Source organism: Myotis lucifugus, unplaced genomic scaffold, assembly GCF_000147115.1.
Source record: "Myotis lucifugus unplaced genomic scaffold, Myoluc2.0 scaffold_11, whole genome shotgun sequence".
Lineage (NCBI taxonomy): Eukaryota > Metazoa > Chordata > Mammalia > Chiroptera > Vespertilionidae > Myotis > Myotis lucifugus.
This window is the reverse complement of record NW_005871059.1, coordinates 16,031,047-16,050,267: the sequence shown is the minus strand read 5'-3', so window position 1 is coordinate 16,050,267 and position 19,221 is coordinate 16,031,047. Positions and strand designations below refer to the sequence as shown.

At 41.0% G+C, this 19,221-nt stretch overlaps 1 protein-coding gene across 11 annotated transcripts in view; it reads right to left on the bottom strand.

Moving 5' to 3' along the window:
* Window positions 1–16,389: 16,389 nt before the first annotated feature.
* EPB41L2 (erythrocyte membrane protein band 4.1 like 2) overlaps window positions 16,390–19,221 on the bottom strand; it is a 191,330-nt gene continuing 188,498 nt past the window's right edge. For all 11 annotated transcript variants that reach the window (XM_014451934.2, XM_023750281.1, XM_023750278.1 and 8 more), the window contains one exon: window positions 16,390–17,631. The gene's annotated coding sequence lies outside the window, so the exon portion shown is untranslated. The remainder of the gene's footprint in view (window positions 17,632–19,221) is intronic.

Genomic DNA, 19,221 nt, shown 5'->3' with positions numbered 1-19,221 from the left:
TAAAGCTACAGTAATCAAGACAGAATGGTACTGGTGCAAAGATTAACAATTGGATCAATGGAGCAGAACAGGGAGTGCAGAAATACACCCACCCATAATTGGACTTCTGATTTTTGACAAGGTGCAAAGGCAACTCAGGAGCAAGGATAGTCTTTTGAACAAATAGTGCTGAAACAATCAAATATCCATCAGCAAAAATAAATACATAAAGTTCTCTAACTCATATCTGTCACCATGTACAAAAAAATTAATTCACAATAGCTCATAGACCTAACTATAAAAGCTATAACTATAAAACTTCCGGAGGAAAACACAAGAGAAAGTCTTTATGGCCTTGAGTTGGGCAAAGATTTCTTAGACGTGAAAAGCACAATCCATAGAAGAAATTGGTTCAATGGCCTTCATTAAAATCAAAAACCTCTGTGCTTTAAGAGACATTGTTAAGAGAATATAAAACAAAACTAAGACTGGAAAAGAATTCTTTCAAATCATATATCTGATACTTGACTTTTATCTAGAATCGATAAAAAGCTCTCAAAAGTCAATAAGAAAACAATCCAATTTTTTAAATGGTCAAAAATGTTGAACAGATGCTTCACCAAATAAGATACACAAAATGGTAAATAAGCACATGAAAAGATATTCAATATCCTCAGGGAAGTGCATACTAAAACCACAGTGAGATACTACTACATATCATTGGAGTGGCTAATATAAAAAGACTGACTATTCCAAGTGTTATTGAATGTGTAAAGGAGCTAGAATGCTCATAACACTGCTGGTGCAGATATAACATGGTATAATTAGTTTGGAACACAGTTTGACAAGTTCTTAAAAAAATTAAACACACACTTACCTACCTTATGATCCAGCCAGAGAGGACATGTCCATATAAAGAATTATACAGGAATGTCCAGGGCACTTTATTTGTAGTAGCCTATATGAGAAATAATCCAAATTTTGATCAACAGGTAAACAAATAGCTATTGATACTATGAAATGCTTGCTATTCAGCAATTACAAAGCAATGAATTTTTGACACACACAACCATAAGGATGAATTTCAAAATAATTATGCAGAGTGAAAGAAACTTGACAAAAAAGTGACATATTATCTGGTTCTATTCACATAAACTTCTATAAAATGCAAATGGATATATAGTAACAGAGATGTGGCTGACTGAGGACTGAGGGAGCAAGAGGGGTGGGAGACAGAAATAGAAAAGGGACACCAGAGAACTCTTATGTGATGGATACGTTCAGCACTTGATTGTGGTGATTAGTTCATGAGCATATATACATACGTCAAAAAGTATCAAATTGTACAGCTTATTATGTCAATTATACCCCAAAAGCCCAAGAAGAAAGAAAGGAAGGGGCAGAGGAGGAATGGAGAGGAAAGGAAACATTTAAGCCCACTTCAAAGATTATGCTCTCTTGAAACTCTCCATGTGGCTCAGAGTTACCTCAGATATAGTCAACGATACCACTTACCACCCGATCCTTCTTGGAACTTTCTTTTGCCACCACCTTTTCTAACATTATTTCCTTTGAGTTTCTGTAACCATCTGTCAGAGCCTTCTTTTTGGTTTTCTTCCCTGATTCTTATCCTTCCTCCCATGTTTAAGTGAGAGCACTCTTTAGGGTCTACAGCTGGTTTCTCACTTATGCTCATGTACTCCTCCTGGGCAATCTCTCCACCCCATTGACCCCAGCCGCCATGTATATACTAACAACTCCCAAATCTATACTACAAGCCAGCCTTCTCTTCTGAACTCTGTATTTCCACCACGTTTCCCTTGAACATCTCTACATCACCTGTAATTTCATGAGGCAATAATATAAATCTTCCCCTACCCAAACCCACTGGCCAGCTTGGGTTCAGGTTTGTAGCACTATCTACAGACATAACACACCCAAACCAGACATAACACACTGGCTGAGAGCATGGGCTCTGGGTTTGAATCCTAGCTTTGTGACTTACTAAATATATGTCTTGGGTTAATCTCTCTGTGCCTTGCTTCTTTGCCTGCATAATGAGTCTCTTTCTCATAAGATTACTGTGAAAATTAAATAAAACGATAAACACAAAGTGTCTGATACATAGTAATTGCTCAATGATTGCTAGAATCCTTGGCGACATTACCTATCTTGGTATAATTATTCACCAAAGACTGTTCCTCTCATCTCCGCACTCTGCCTGTCCCCTTCTTTCCCTTCCCTCTGCCATCCCCTACCTCAGACTCATTCCATCTTGAAACCATGTTGAGACAACCTACTCTGATTTCTCTCCTCTTCAGTTCATTTTCTCAAGAGCTACCTAAGTACTTCCTGAACCAGGTCAGACCATGCACTTCCATGACCAAAGACCATTGTTTAGTTCCCCGTGTCCAAATAGCATAATCCTCAGTAGGGCATTCAAAAGGCTGTAAGCTTTGATGCCACCCCACTTTTCCACCTCTTATGACACTCTCTGGCCTGAATCCCGTATCATTTAGCCACTCTCAATTCTTCCCTGTCCTCCATAAGCCCTGCCTGGCCCCACTGTCACATGTGTGTTCAAAGACTCAGCTCAAATTCCATTTTTAATGAACTTGGCCCAATTCCCTAACTGGAATTAATCAGACTCTTTTCAGTGCTTCCATTGCATTTGCCGATATGCCAGTCTGGGAGCTTACATTATTGTCATGTTTATATATATATTTGCATGTTCCTCTCTCATCACTTACCTTTGTCCAGGCATTCCTGAAGGCTTGCTGAATGGAATAAAACAGAAAGAACATGACAGACAGTCTGCCTAGCAGCTGCCTAGCATCTCCCTGGCAATGTCACCTGTTCAAATGAGCAGATTGACACTTTACAAATTAGCATCCTGTTCCAGCTGAAAGAGCACCAGAGAGCCATCTCATTGGAAGGCACACTAGGGGATAGCAGCAACACACGCAGGGGCTTGTGGAGTGGGAGAAGAGAAGTAAATAAAGTATGCATGTTGACTTAATCTTCGGGACTCTAAATGCCTCTTTCTGAAATTAAGACATCTCTCTTCTGAGAGGAAGCTGTTTACTATTATTCACTGCCCAGGAATGCCAGCCAGGCATTTTCAAGACCCACCCCGTTCTTATTATTTTATAAATTAGGGAGCCCACATCAGCATAGCCGTGCAAAATCCCTGATGACAGAATTCAGGAGGCACTGACAGCAGCACGCTCATGACAGCCTGCCAGCCACTCACCAAAGGCAGCCGTCAAGTGGAGGTAGGAGGCAGGGTTAGAACCTGAGAAGAGGCATGAACCCAAGAAGGCGGGTTCCCACCAAAATTTTACAATTTCACCAACAGATCCTTTCAATGTGAAAGCAATTCTTGAGTTGGTTTTCACTTAGTAGATTGGCATCTTTGAAAAATGTTCACTAAAGCAATCCATGCCAACTTGACTTAGTCAGCAAGTCAATGGCCACATAGTTCATTACCTTTTCTTTTCCTGGAAACTTTGTAGTTACCACACAGCCCACATCACTATCATCTAGGGCCCACCTTCTTCTGCTAACGGTTGGCAACAGGAATGTACCAGTATGAGCAGAAGGCAGCTACACTCCTGGATCAAAGGGAGGAGGAGGGGGGGCCATACTACCATCCATTCCATCATCAGTTGTACCCATTATCTCTATGCCTGTCTTCACTCTCAGAGGACGGGACCATGACTTACTCTCCTTTGCACACCCAGCATGTAGTCCAGAGGTTGTATTCTAGTAGAATTATACGTCTGTTGAATAAATGAATACACGAATGCACCTCTCAGAAAAGCATTCAGAGCAAAACATACTAAGAAGATTTTTACATATGGAAAGAATTTTGTTTCTCCTTCATTGAGATTTGTGTCAACTACTGTAAGAAGGAAAATTCACTTTTTACAAAATTTCATAGGTATATTAATATGGTTACTAAGTCATTTCTAGCTCTGAAATTTAGAAAATGTAGGAAAAATTCTTCCTATGTCAGGGAATATATAAATAGTGTGTGTGTGTGTGTGTGTGTGTGTGTGTGTGTGTGTGGTTTGCTTGAAGTCAGGTATTTTTCATTCCAGATAAACTGAATACAAAGAAATCTAGGCCTCCTAGTGTCATCTCCAACCTGGCAGATAAACCCTCCTCTCCGGAATGGTGTGGGAGAATCACCTTTGAATTCCTCTGTCCTGTGTAGCTGAGTTACAGAGTAACCTGCCAGCAATCCTCTCAGAATTCGTGGGGCTATTTAAATAGAGCAAAGTCCACAAAAAGTTCCACCGAGAGGTGCTGAGCAAAGGCCGATTCCCAGAAGAAAACAAGTGCTGACTGAGCACGCTGCCCTCGTCCCCAGCGCCAGCCCACTGGCCCGGCAGGTCTGTGTGACTGGCAATGAGCCCTGTGCTGCCGACATTCCTGCGAGAGCTCCCGGGCTGGTTCCTGCTCTTTGGGGTCTTCCTGCCTGTGGCGTTGCTGCTGCTCCTTCTCATTGCCTACTTCAGGATCAAACTGATGGAGGGTAAGTGTGAGGCCACGCAGGCAGGGGTGGGAAGTCCTTCCTCATTTCACACCTTTGGAACAGGCTAATGCAATATCAGTGCTTTCTGGGAGGCCTGGAGCAACACATCTCTTTGATTTGTAGGTACTTAAGAAATGCTCCCTCAGGATATCTTCACTGGTGAATGTGGCAAAGTTTGATCCTTCCAGGAGTGGGGATTGTGTGCCAGGCTCTGAAGGCCCACGGTGGGGACTCCTTAACAGCAGCCTCTCACTGACAGTCACACTGTGACTCAGCAGTTTGCTTGTCTCTGTCTCTCAGGGCAATCGATTCACAAACATTAAGACGCTTTTCATGGTCTGCTTTCTCTACCTGACAGACATATGTATACGTGCCTGTGAGTGTGCACACACGTTTCTTTCCCAGCCACTGAATTCTAGGAAGGAAATGGGCCAAACACTGTGGTACTTGGCAAAATGTCAAGCCCTAATAGATATTTGATGGCTTGGTGTAAACTTTCCATGAGGCTGTAGACTTAAGGTAAAAATAAAAACAAACCCCAAAACCAACCAACCAATCAAACAAACAAAGAAACCCTCAGGAAGCTTAAAGTGATTTAGATGTGGGCAGTTGGGTCCTGGATTGAGACTGTTTATTCTGCTGTAACTGAAATTAATGAAGCTGGACTGTAACTTGAGAGACGGTGTGCCAACAGTGCACCCAGCAAACAACAATTATCATACAGGTTAATAGCTATCTTAGCAAGATCAACAAAAAACAGTTATATTTCTTAAGTTAGATGGTATTGTATTAAAGTACTAAAAAAACATATTTAAAAACCCTTTCTTTTCCACAAAAACTTACCAAGTCCAAGCATTGCCTTCATGGATATTATTATACAAAAGATGTTCAGAATCTTGAATGTGATCACATATGATCTAAAACCAAATAGAAGTGCAACTGGGGATATTTATTTTTATGAGATTTAGAACATAAAAAACCCTAGAGATCAGAGAGTACATTATGGAATCATAAGTTTCTGATCATCATGTACTCAAATATCCCCCTAGCCTTTCATTTTTTGGTGTCTCATTTTAATGAACAGCTCTCTCGTTGAGTGGCCCAGCTTCTCGTTGAATGCTCACAGCATTCGTGTGATAAATCCCTTTCTTTATTAAGTCAGTCTATCCTCCACTGCCCCAAGACCAGTCTTCTGGATGTCCTGCCACCCGCCATTCACACCACTGAGCCCTGGAAAACAGCCTCTGAAAAAGGAAAATTAGAAACCCCTCTGCTCCTAATTACAGCACCCCTCAGAGTCTTCCAAGTAGGTTTAATGCCTGGCCGCTGCAAACATTCCCCTTTGAAGGTCTTTTCAAGCTGTTGCAATGGTCACTGTCAGTCACAAGCATGCCAGGCGCCCACTGACATGGAGTACCCTGTGGAGCAGTAATCGGATGCCAATATCACGGTCAGGGACTTGGATGCTCATGTCACTTCCAAGTGTCATCTCTGGCTGCCTCTTCGGCAACATAAAATTTTTAGTATCTCCAAAATATATCAAGCATTAAATGAGGCAAACAACAGGACAAGATAATCACATGGGTTCCAAAGTCTCTTACTGGCCTTACTTATCAGTTATTACAGGTCAGATCAGTCAGCATTTGGCAGGACAACTGGTATTTGAACAAACTGCAAAAAAAAGATGAATTTTGATTTTATAGCTTTATCCCTGGGTAGTATGTGGGGGTAAATACCTATAATCTGTAAAATTGAAATGGCTCTACAGTATTTTACTTATTTAGATAATTCTGAGATATAAACATATCAATCCCATTTTTTCAGAATGCCCTGGAAAGTCAACTAGCCCTTGGGCATGTGGCCCCGCATCTCAGGGGGCTGAGGCAGGAGAAAATGCAGGCAGGGTGCTGCTCCCAGGCTCAGGTCCAGACCCAGACGAAGTGCTCCATATGTACATCACTGTGATCACCTCACTGCGACACCCTGTCTTCAACACATCCCTGCCGTATGAGTTGTCTAGAAATCAGTTCAACGAAAATTATGACCTTAAGTTTGTAGCTCAATCAAATTGGAACTGTTTCTGAAGCATTTCAGTGAAAGAAGTGGAAGGCCCCAAACACATATTGTCTCTTCACATTTTCTTCTCTCTTCTTCATTCTAAATTCTGATATGCTGCTGAGCTTTTCTTGACGTTTAGACTTGCTGAACTATGGGTCTGTCCCATCCCTCTCAAAGTCTCCATTTTTTTGCAACATAGCACTTACCCAAGGGATAGCAAGGTCAGCCTCACGTGATGAGAGATAATGCTCTCTGGATAGTCCTTTCACCAACGTTGAGGCTTGCTCCAAACTTGCATTATACTTCTGTATAGGAAGAGATCTATTCATTCATTCATTTGTTTGTTTGTTCATTCATTCAACAAATGTTTGAGAACCTACCATATTCCAGAGATTGCCCTAAATCAGTGATGGCGAACCTTTTGAGCTCGGCGTGTCAGTATTTTGAAAAACCCTAACTTAACTCTGGTGCTGTGTCAAATATAGAAATTTTTTGATATTTGCAACCATAGTAAAACAAAGACTTATATTTTTGATATTTATTTTATATATTTAAATGCCATTTAACAAAGAAAAATCAACCAAAAAAATGAGTTCACGTGTCACCTCTGACACGTGTGTCATAGTTTCGCCATCACTGTCCTAGATATTGGAACAGATTTTTCCTATGGGCTTGCAGGATTGAAATAAAACAAACTCAGTTCTGGAGAACCACAAAAGGCATCTGGCAAAATCATTAGGAACTGGAGGAGAGATGTTGCAAATCTATATACTTATGCCTCTGGCCTTGTACATGTCTACTCAAAGGGCTGTAAGAATGACCTGCCCTTTCTTTTTAAGTCTTGTTTCAAAGTTAAAGCTGAACACTCCCACCAGAGGTAGGACCCTCTAAACAGCTAAGGGACATCTCAGTGATGTAATGAACCTCCATTTTCTTCTCCATGGGCTCTCACTGAAGTGTGGGCTACAGATAAGGAATACAGAAAGAGTGCTGAGGAGGAAAAGGGAGTTATCAAAACTCTGTGCATCAGTCATTTAATGTACTGGTGGTCCCATCTGAAGTTTATTGCTGGAAAGAGCACTAATGACTCAGTGCTCTGTTACTAGTGGCCTGCCAATGAGCCATCTGGAGGATGCTAAGAGAGGACTACCTAGCTGACTGGACCACCTTCTCTCCTGTTTGAGGACAAATGAGATCACTTGGCTCCAAATATAATATCTCTATTTAGCAGCTCCCACTTAAAACTAAACAGATGGTCAAATGTCACATCATTAATCTTCCAACCAGGGTTATGGCAAGTGTAATCATTCCTATTTTGTTTCTGTAAAGAAAAGGACATTGACAGATTAACTGGTGTGTCCACAGGACCCCCAAGTCCTGCATTCTGAAATAGGAAATCAGTTTGCCTGCCTCATGCATACTAGTTTGTCAGACAGGGGAGGCATTTTAAGACATGATGGAAAGCATGTGGAGGTATTGTAATTATTCAACATTAATCCCTACACTGCCAGCACTTGGGAGGTAATGGTGCACATAAATTTAATTAGTATGTAGAGAACATCAATTTTCTCCCAAAGGAAGAAAGAAAATTCTCTAACATCCTGTACTCTTCAATCTGTCAACTGCCTTGAGGAATAGCTCTTGAGGTAGAGGTCTGAATCTTGAACTTGCCATTGCCAATCCCTTTATCAAACATGCCATGCTCACCTCACGTCTTGTAGGGCTGAAGTTCTTTTCTGATTGTCTTGTCTCCCCAAATCCTGAGATTCCTAAACTTATATTTCTAGTGCCACTCCTTGTCCCCCAAATACCATCATTCTGATTGAGAACAAATTGCTCTAAAAATATCCAACATTGCCCCCAAATTCTTATTATTTTAAAAAGTGTCTATTGAATGCCTGAAAGTTTTTATATGGCATTAGATCCAAAATAAGGTCAGGTAAGTAAGCAGGTTCTAGCTTTTTGCAACTTACACTCTTAAACAGACAATTCAAGTATTGAAAATGTACAGGGTAGCTAGACATCTTTCACTGAACTTCATACATTTGTTTTAGTAGTCAGCAATCATAATGGAAAAGAAGCATATGGAAAAGAAGTATTGGGAAAATCAGAATAAGAGTTAGCAGAGTGAAATTGAAACCAAATGGGGTTCAAATTCTAGTTCTGTAATAATGGCCACTCAATCTCTGGAAACTTGTTTCTTCAACTGTAAAATAGAAATAATAACAGGATATAACTATAGGGTTGGTGTGGGGATTATGTGAGGTGACAGATATGTGATTCTTAAGCGTGCCTGTCCTTAACAATTATTATTAGTCATTATTAACTCTGCTGGCTTATAAATTCCAAAAGGACGTGTTTGTGTCATTATAATAATAAATATTATTGAAATCATCCTGTAATAATTAAGCAAATTGTCCAAGGTCACTCCCCTAAAAAGTGGTAGAGACAGGATTTGAACCCTGACTAGCCCAATCCAGAGCAGGCCCTCTTGGCCAATCACTATCCTTGGAGTATTGAACATGGAATAGGTGTTCAATAGAAATCTGTTAAATGAATGAATCCTTTTATCCCAGACAAATAAACCAACCACAAATATCAAGGGCAACTAGGAGAATTTGAAACAAGGTAAAAATTTTACAAAAGCTTTAAGAGGATTTGACCAGTCTTTTTATATAACGAGTAATTGTAATTACTGATCATGGTGATTCATTCCTAAAAAGATCACATTTCTTCACCTGTGGCCCCCAGGGAAAAAGTGGTTACTTGTAGAATTTTTCACAATTGCAAACAGGGATTTTCAAGGCCACCTGCCTAACCTCACCTGTCTAATCTCTCTCTGCACTCTCCTTGTAGACCCACTGAAATAAAATGATGGCCAAATTGCAAGCTCTTTTGGAAGAAGGTTAATTTTTTCTCTGCTCTCTGCATTGTGCCAGCACAAACACTTTATTTATTAGATCGATAACTCATTGTCAATTGATAAGCTTCCTCTTGGTTTCTCTTAGAGGTCTTTCAATCCCACTATTCAGGTCACCCATTTTCAGGTCACGATTTGCATCCTGGTTCCTCATTCACAGCACTGGTTAGACAGTATAGCCTTTGGTAATTAAGAGTAAAAGGAAAGAAATTACTCATATTCCAATGAGTTTATAATCTAAGCAGGGGCCATCTCAAGCAATACCTTCAAACTAGCAATAATCCATGTGGAAAGAGTAACTGAGTGGCTGTGGAGTCAGATTGTGTGGGATCTCATCCTGAGTCCATCAGCTTCTGTGATCTTGGGCAAATTGCTTCACTTCGGTTACTCTCCGCCTCAATTTGTTTCTCTGTAAAGTAAGAAAAACAATGCTGACTTGCAAGGTATGCCAGGGGCTTCACAGTGTCTGCCACATAATAACTGCTCAAGAAATACTAGCTATTAAACCTTGAGGCTCATGTCGCCCAGAGCCTGCCACCATCCGATGCATATATACCCCTCCAGACTAAGACGACAAGCAATGAAGGCCTCAAAGAACCTCTGTGTCCTGGGGTACCTGGCATATAAAGTGCCTGGCAGGGGTAAATTACTTGGATTTGACATGGGACCCAAAAAGAACATCTTCAGGTTTGATTCTATAAACATGTATTATCTCCCACAAGATTACAAGCTCTTGGTCTCTGACTTGAATCATTTGTTTAGTTACAATTCTGAAAATAAAACCTTTAAGAGTGAAAAAGCAGGTTTACTCATGTGTGTTGGTGACGGTCAAGAAGAGAGATGAATTTTTTTATCTATCAGGAAGATCTCAAGGGAGACTTGTGGGAATCTCAAGAGACCTCTCAGAGCTAAAGAGCAAATTTCTTATGGCTGAGAGGTAAGAGTTGAAGCTACAGAACAGAGAACACAGGAAGATGGGCATAACAAAGCCAAAGGGAGGAAAATGATCGGGGCATGGAGGATGGCTTGTGTCCAATGCTACAGAGGAAGAAAACTGGGGACTGGAAAGTGCCACTCAATTTAGCAATTAGGATATCGGTGATAAGTGTTTAATAGTTTAGTGAGAGTAGCTTTAATTGAAGTTACATTTTAAGGAGTTGTGTAGGTGGTGAAAATTGGAAACTGTCAGCTTTCAGTAAAAGATGCCAAAAGGAAAAGGAAGAATAATTTGACATGTCAAAAGACTATAAATGCCTAAACACATTTAAGCAATCGGGGTGGGGTGAGGGGAGCAGGGACAGAAACCTTGTCCTACTCATTTCCATATCCCCAGCTCCTGGCCTGAGACCTGCTTAGTAAATGTTTATTGAATATGCGGATCTTAATCCACACTTAATCTACTACACATAAAATATACTTAGCATGTAATAATTTTTTTTACAACGGTAATCTGTCTGTAACCAGAATCATTCTTTAGAAATAAGCGTGTACATGTTGTTGAAAGTGGTTGAGGAGGTAAGGAGTACTCCTGCAATAGGACTGGCTCGGAAGATATGGACTTCCGTAACAGTTGGGGCCACCTGTGTAGAAATGCTGGACAATAACCACTTGTGAGGAAGTAGTAAATGACCAATGGCACTCAGCTGTTTCCAAAGTATTAACTGATATGTTTCCTTTCAGTCAATGAAGAACTGTCCCAGACTCCTCATCACCAACACCGCAGGGCTGCTTCTTCCCTGCACCACAGAATGCAACACAGGTGACCTCTGGGGACTCATCGATGGCTAAAGTGCACTGAACTTCTGCTCAGAGAGTAACGGCCAATGGCTTAGCGAGCAAAGGCTAACAAACTAGAACCACTGCAAACACGGAAAGACTATTAAGATGCTCGTTCCGAACCATATTGACAAGTGGCAGCTATTATCCAAGAAGACTTGAGCCTCAGCTTACATAGCAGTTCTTCAGAGAGGACCAAGAATAGAAGCTTTTCTTGGAGGTGCTCTATGGACTGGACACCTTGCAACTTTCTACCTTTTAAAGGACTATGTCTACTCTGAAGGGCATATTTTAAAAATAAAATCCATATGACATAACCCTGTGGAAGTCCACATTATTGTAGAGGTAAAGAAACTCTGGTAGAGATCAGATAGACAGCAAAACACGAATGCCTTGGGGGCTCCCAGGGTTCCCTGTGAGGGTTCCCACCTCCTCCTCTTGCATGTCGACAGCCTTTGACACCTTTTCAAGCATCGTTCTGGCCCTGAGTTTGCCTTTCTCCTTTTCCCAGTTGCTTTCACAATCACATTATCAAATCACAAAACAAGTGCAGCCTTTCAATATTACACCCACGAATGCAGCTTTCAGCATGACGGGACTTGGAAATACTGGCAATTTGATGTTGGGAAAAGGACAGCAGAGTGTTCCTGTAACTCATGAGGAGAATAATTCAAGTCTTTGCCTTTGAAACCAAAACATCAGGGAGCTATTTCTAAATGAGAGAGGTCCACATTTCCCCAACAGAATTCTCTTTCAGAGACATTGCTGAGAGAGGTAACAGTTGAAGCTATAGAACAGAGAACAGAGAAAGATGGACATAATAACATAATAAAAGCCAAAGGGAAGAAAATGATTGAGGCATGGCGGGGGTGAGGGGGATGGGGGTGGGGGGGCTCAAAGAGACAACACAGATAACCTAAACAGTTAATTCTAAGTGGTTGTTAAAATAGTGATTACTATTGTGCTTCCAGTTTTCTAGTTAACATTAACAAAGGATGCTTAACATGTCCTAAGTGTAAGTCTGATTATATTCCAATATTTATATATGAATCTAAGAAGCTATTAGAGTGATTAACTTTATAAAACACATGAATTTGGTCACCTGTGAGAAATGCACCAATTTCCCATAGTGACATACAATCACACCAAAGATTGCATGGATGACGAAGGAAAAAAAAAGCAAGAATCCACCACCAATGCTGAGTATTTTCTGCTTCTTCCCCCTCCCCTCAAGTTCTTCATATGCATCCAGTGAGCTATTGGACTCCATTTGCACTTCTTGAAAAACATGAAATTCACCCTTTGACTGAAGACACTCATTTTCATGTTTTATTGCATCTGATTACAATAAAAATGTCTGCTGGGGCTTTCAGACTGGGGTAATATTAGAATAACAGTATCCGTGCCATATGGAAGGAATAACAATATTCTTTCAGTTCTGCGGGGATCTCTTTTTAGCCCCTGGTGGAAGTCAGCTTATGTAAAAATGCTTTTGGAACAGAAGGCGTGGAAGGACGCACCGTATTCCCAGCTGCCAGCCAAATCTGCAGTTAGGCCCCCAGCGTTTGTTCACCTTCTGGAAGCGAGTACTCTGGAAGCCAGACTCTTGGCTTTGGTGGATGCCACTCCAGCATCTCTGCCTTGCCAGCCACGGTGGTAACAGATGAGCTCTAAACATACATGCTTTCAATGATAAGTATAACCAAGTAGTTTAAAGCAAGACCTTTTGTTGCTGTTGAGTAAGATGAGAGGAAGGACTTTCCAGTAAAATCACGAGTAGATCTGCGAAGGTTTCTGTGTGTGGAGAGGGACAGACACATGTTAGTTTTCCCAAGTCCAGGGTTTCACTACAATCTGCTTGTAGGCACTGCTACTCAATTTGACAAAACCTCTACAGAGCACAGCCAACCAGCTGCATGGCCACGCCTTTGCTCTTCACATGCTCACAGGCGGTGATCTCACTCCAGCTCACACGGCTTTGGCCCTGCATCGTGGCTGCCCTAGACCAGGCCAGCAGTCTTCCCACATTGTCCTATCTATTCTGTTCCCTCCTGTGCTCCACAGCCTTTCAGCAGGGGCCATACATGCTCTCACCTCAACAGTTCCTAATCTCACTTCAAATGTTCTCATATCTGAAAGAATTCCCAATTGTTTCCCCTACAGGAGACCTTCAATAAAACACTGTAATGGATGTTTTGAGTTTTGTTATGTTGCCATTTATTCAATGAAAATTTACCAAAGGAAAAAAAATTTCCCCACAGAGCTAACCTAAGGCAGCTAATATTACCTTTCCACCTCTCCTGCTGGAAACGTGGTCCTGGGATACTGCAAGCCCACACCTGTCCTTCACATCCTGAAACTGTGCATGTAGACAAAACAGAACATTAGATAAGGGCACACATTATGTGCCCTGAAATATTGCTTGCAACCCTTTTTTTAAAAAATACTTACTTATAATTAAACCGATAAGGTAATAGCCTCCAGTAGTTTCTAGATACCATTTAGTAGCAACTGGAAAAGCAGAAACAAATAAACACTTCCATATACCAAGAACCACTTTTTCTTGACATTTTGAGTACTTTGGCAAAACTGTGTCTCGGAAATCACAATTCATACCTGTTAAACACTTTTGAGAAATCAATTTTCTGATTTGTTTATAAAAAGTTAACATTTTCAAAGCAAAATGCGTTTGAGATTCTTGCTTTCTGACTAATTAGTATGTAACCAGGAGAGGCCTCTGAGTTTGTCAGAATTTTCACAATGACGTTCACGCTGCCAAATAAGTGACAGAATGGAGACATGTGTTAAAAAAAAATTACCTCCAGGTTGGGAATTTTAAAATATTCTTTTCATTTAATTTCTCAAATCCACATTCTGAACCCAGAGCAGAGGTTCCTAACCTTCAATTTAGATAATAAAGACTTATGAGAATTTGACAAAAGCCAGGAATCATCTTTTATCTCTAAGAAAAATGCACATAACCATTGCTTTGCATATACTGGGGGAAAGCTTAGCTCCTTGAAATCTGCGGTTAGGAAGTCTACAACCAGAATCTTAAGAAAGGATTTGTGCCTCTTACACCAGCCAGCTCAGCTGCCTCCACAGCAGAGGAGGAACATAAAGGGTTCCTGACAACACGGGGCTCAGCGAAGGCAGGTCCCTTACCTCCAAAGCCAAACCTTCCCATCAGGCTTCCCAAGTCACCTCGTGACAGGAGAGAGTTCTACGATGGACAGCCCTCCCAGAACACAGCTCAGACTGGTGGTGATATTAAACTCGCCCGTGGTGGGTTCACTTGGACATAGTCTTGTTAGTATTCATGACAATTACCATTCTGTTGAGGGCATTACTGTGCCAGGAGCTCTGCGAGGCATTTTATACATTTTTATTTCATCTGACCACCAGAATACCCCCATATTGGGTTATATTATTACCCTCACCTTATCAATGTTTAAGTGCCTTCGCTAAAGTCACATGGCTCAGTTACTCAGAGTAGGGGATTCAAACGTCTATCTGTAGGATTCCGAGGCCAGTGTGTCTGAAGCAAATGTTTTATATAACTTGAAGCTGCTATGAATCTAATTTGACATCATAAATATACATAGGTCACTATTTTTAACCCTGTGGCCAAGGGTCAGGATTTGCCAGCTGGTCATGTTCTCTTCTGGGGCCAACTCTCCAGCATGGTCTAATCCCAGCAAATACCTGAACAGTGTTGACTTCTGAAAAAACTCTTAGTGCCTCAGCGGTGACATTCACATGTCCTAATCGCTAACGCAAGTGGGTAAGCCTGCGTGGAAACTGAGCCAAGCACCATACGATGAACAACGTTTGCTCTGCAATACATGGAGAAAGGACTTGTTTAAAAATATGGGGCTTGGTGACATTTTTAGCCTTTATGATGGGATATTTTGACAAAATAATACAATGAATCCCAGCTTTAGCAGTTACCAACTCATGGCCAATGTTGTTTCATTTAAACGACGACTCACTCCTTCCTCCCTATCTTCACATTATTCTTATTCCTGTAGTAGCCTGACATCATATAATTTTATCCATAAATAAGGACATACTTAATGAAGTTCACACTAGGCAGTAGTTATGGCTAGTTTGTTTCATTGCCAGACTCTTGGTGGTAATTATTGCATGGACTGTGGTCGATGCCATGAGTAAGTAATGCTACAGGATGTCATAAAGAAAAAACTACTCAAGATAGTGAAATACCAACAATCTACCAGCTCTACACATTTTTTAAAAACCTTATTTTTTACCCTGCTGTGACTGTGTTCTACACAGCATGGCTAGAAGAGTTACGTAAAATAATACTTGTCAAAACCTTGTGCAACTAAAAGGAATTACTGCTTATTACCCACAAGTTATGTTGCTTTTGACTTGATATTCAATTAGTACCTGGATGTCTCCCCTCAGTGAACCTAGCGGACCTCCTTTCTTATTCTATCCTTTGGGGTTTTGAAAGCTCAGTTTATAGAGATTATAACATCCTGAGAAATAGTTGGTAATAAATACAAAATATTTAAAAAAACAACAGCCTTGCTGCTGTAGTCACAGGTGACGTTACCAGCATTGTTCCCCCACAGGTGTTGCGACCTCTCTGGGGCCCCACGCCCTGCCCGTGCTGAGCTGAGCCAGCCTGAGCCCTGACTGACCTGGGCATCTCCTGTCCCACTGGAGCTGCCGCAGACACGCCTCCTGTCGCTGCACCTGTCTTCAACAGTATGGAAAGACACTGTTCAAAATCCCTGGCAAGATCACCCTCTGCTTTAAATACGAATGTTATATATATAAGCTTTCCGATGGAAAATATTTACAGAACCACATTTGATTCCAGAATATTTCTAAGGCTCGGCTCGATTTAGTCAAAGCTGGGGTGGATTATGTAACCAGGCAGGAGGAGTCTGGCATTGTAAACATTAGGTTCACAAACTTTTAACACTGCCTTGGCCACTTGAAATCAGTGATGATGGCAGCATCAAATTATCAAAGATCTGAATAACAGACTAAAAATGCTACATCCCACAAAATAACAGGACTTTGACTGAAGATATCCCTTGATTTTATTTTTTTAAACCTTTATTAAAAAAAGAAATGACAAGGCTAGAGAATAAACCAACTTTATTTTATAACAGTATTACAGAAAGCAAAATATCATTTAATACAACTTGCAGCTGCTATAAATCTAATCTGGCATCATAACTATACATCAGGTCAAAAGCAAAGGGAAAATGATCCATACAGTTAATAAGTCCCTATCAGATCTCCGGTGTCAGCTTCAAACAGTCTAGTTTTCTGATGCCCATCCAAACACCACCACAGCCCTGCCCACTCCTCTCCCCTGTGCCCTCAAACCTGTGTGAATCCCACTATCTGAGAGAGACAGACCTGCTCAATAACAAAAGGTCAGTTTCACATGTACCCAAGGAGGTTTAATACAAAGCAAGTGTTCTACACAAATGTCCAAATAATGGAAAGTACTGAAATTTGGACATGTTAAGAAAGAAAGCACTAATAAGGTTTTAAGCTGCCTGAATACTTCAGTAGGAGGGAAGACACCGTTGCCTCTTGCTCCTCCCTCCTGTTTCTGGAATGCTGCCGAAGCGCGTGTCTGAGAGGCGTTGGCACTGCGGTGCGGCGGGGTCTCCGCACACAGCACGTGGTCAGTGAGCTTCTGCATAATTCTCCAGTCTGGAGTCTCTGACTTTCTACTAACAGTAAAAAGTCACAGGACTGGAAAGTCAAAAGGGATCCCATAAAAGATATTCCCAATGAATTTCTAAAACATTAGAAAGTTTTTGAGATGTAAGAAATGCTTTTAATCCGTACTAATATTTTCTCATACAGTGTATTTACTGCCATTCGAAAACTGTAAATATCTGCTGTAATTGGTGGGAGTTCAGTGGGAATGGGAAGGAGGAAAGACACTACCTAAGTTAGTCACAGCGTTTTCTTTCCGCACAACAGCACCTGTTCCAGTGAACAGCACCTCACCAGCCGGGCTGGCTTTGTTCACTATCATTGGATCATTTGAGTCATAAAAAGCAGGTAGTTGTACACAAAGTAAACAGGAAACAAAAAAACCCTCCCTAATTAAAATAAAAAAGGAAGAAAGAACCAAGATTACTTAGGAGTGGTTATAAAACAAAACAATATATTAAAATGCGAGGGAACAGAGAGGACCAGAGCTGTTAAGGTAGGGTTTGTTGTTGGCATTTTAACACTTCAGGCTTCTGGTCATTGTTACCAGTCGTAAATTCGCAGGAGTAGTGGTGTGGCATTAAGACTTGAAACGGTCAAAATTCTTCAGGTTCACAAAGTTGAATGTTGTTTAATAAATGGATTTCTAGGAGGAAAAGAGACAAGGCTTAAATATTCAAAGACAGAGGCTTTGAGGAAAAAAATGTAGGTAACATTCATAAAATTCCAAATCAAGGAAACCACAGTGACTATCTGATTGGTTCTACTGTAAATAATGTTTGCCAGGAGCCATACATGAGACCCTATTCCACTCTTGAGGGCCTTAAATTAAAGTATCTTGAGAACTGACAAGCATATTAGAAACAACTGGCTAGTAAGAATAAACCAAAAGCAAGTAAATTATAAAGCACAGGTAATTCATACAGTAAAAATATAAAAAAGAGAAACCAATATAGGTTTTAAAAGTAGATCCAAGTACAGAAGAAAAACAAAAGTCAATTTTGAATTCACTGAAATGAACAGAAAGGGTACTTTACTTCAGGTGTGGAGAATGGAATGGAGGAGAGAGGCCCGGAAGTGAGAAAGTGCCGAGTATTACGATGGGTGTACAGATGTACGGGAGGGTGGGCAAGAATGAATGTGAGGAACAGGACAGTGAGAAATGGACATTACCGAAGCTAAGTAATGGCATGGTGAGTAACTGAAGGTAAGGTAAAAAACATTAGGTACATGTTTTAATACCAGACTGAGAAATATGAACTTGAACTAACAGACAAAGAATAAATTCAGAAAGAGTATTCAATAAAAAGATCAACTGCCAATCTACTGCCATGATGTGGACTGGAGTGTGAGAGGAGGGACGACAGAGCAGAGCCGGGGCTGGCCAGCTCAAAGGGGGCATGAGAGGAGGCTGGGTGTGACTCCCCTCTGGTTCTGAGGAAGGTCTGACATGGCCTGAGATTTACATTTTGACAACATCACTGTGGCTTCAGTATGATGAACAGACTAGAGGTGGAGGGGAGTGAAGACGGGAACACCAGTCTGGAGGCCACTCAGCAGCCCAGGCTGCACGAGGAAGATGACACAAGTCAGGGATGGCTACTGGAACCAAGGACCCAGACGACAGAAATCAGGTGGAAGATACTAGGAAGGCAGTACCAGAGAGTACTTTCAGGTTTGGAGTCCTGAACCTCAAAAACAGAGGTAGAATAAGAGGCTTATAGCCTGGGTGAGGTCTTAGAGCTAGAGATACAGATTTGTCAGCACAAAGGAACAAGTGAAACCAACAGATGGAATTAGTCTCATGTAAGTATAACAGAAAAATGAGAGAAAGGAGTCTTGGGAGCCCACAATGAAAGGTAAGTAGGTCTAAGAGAGGACTAAAATAGGAATGGACAGGGAGGCAGACAAAAAATAAGGCTGTGCATTGTCCCTGAAAGAGAAAGTTTTAAGAAGACAACTTTTTATTTTGTATTTCAGCTTGATTGTAAGTTTTGGTAAAACATAGGTGATTACAGAGGATGGTCAAGAGGTAATTAAGGACCTTTCCAAGACACACTGGTCCCAAATTAAGTCCTGTTTTAATGAAAAATCTCCCCACTGTTTAGATGTATCACAGGTATTATAGCCTCTGATTATTCAGGACAGATTGATTAATCAAATTCATTTTATTCCACCCCGTTGTCTGCTTTGGGCTATTTCATTACTCATTAGTACTTGTGCTTGATTCTAGGCA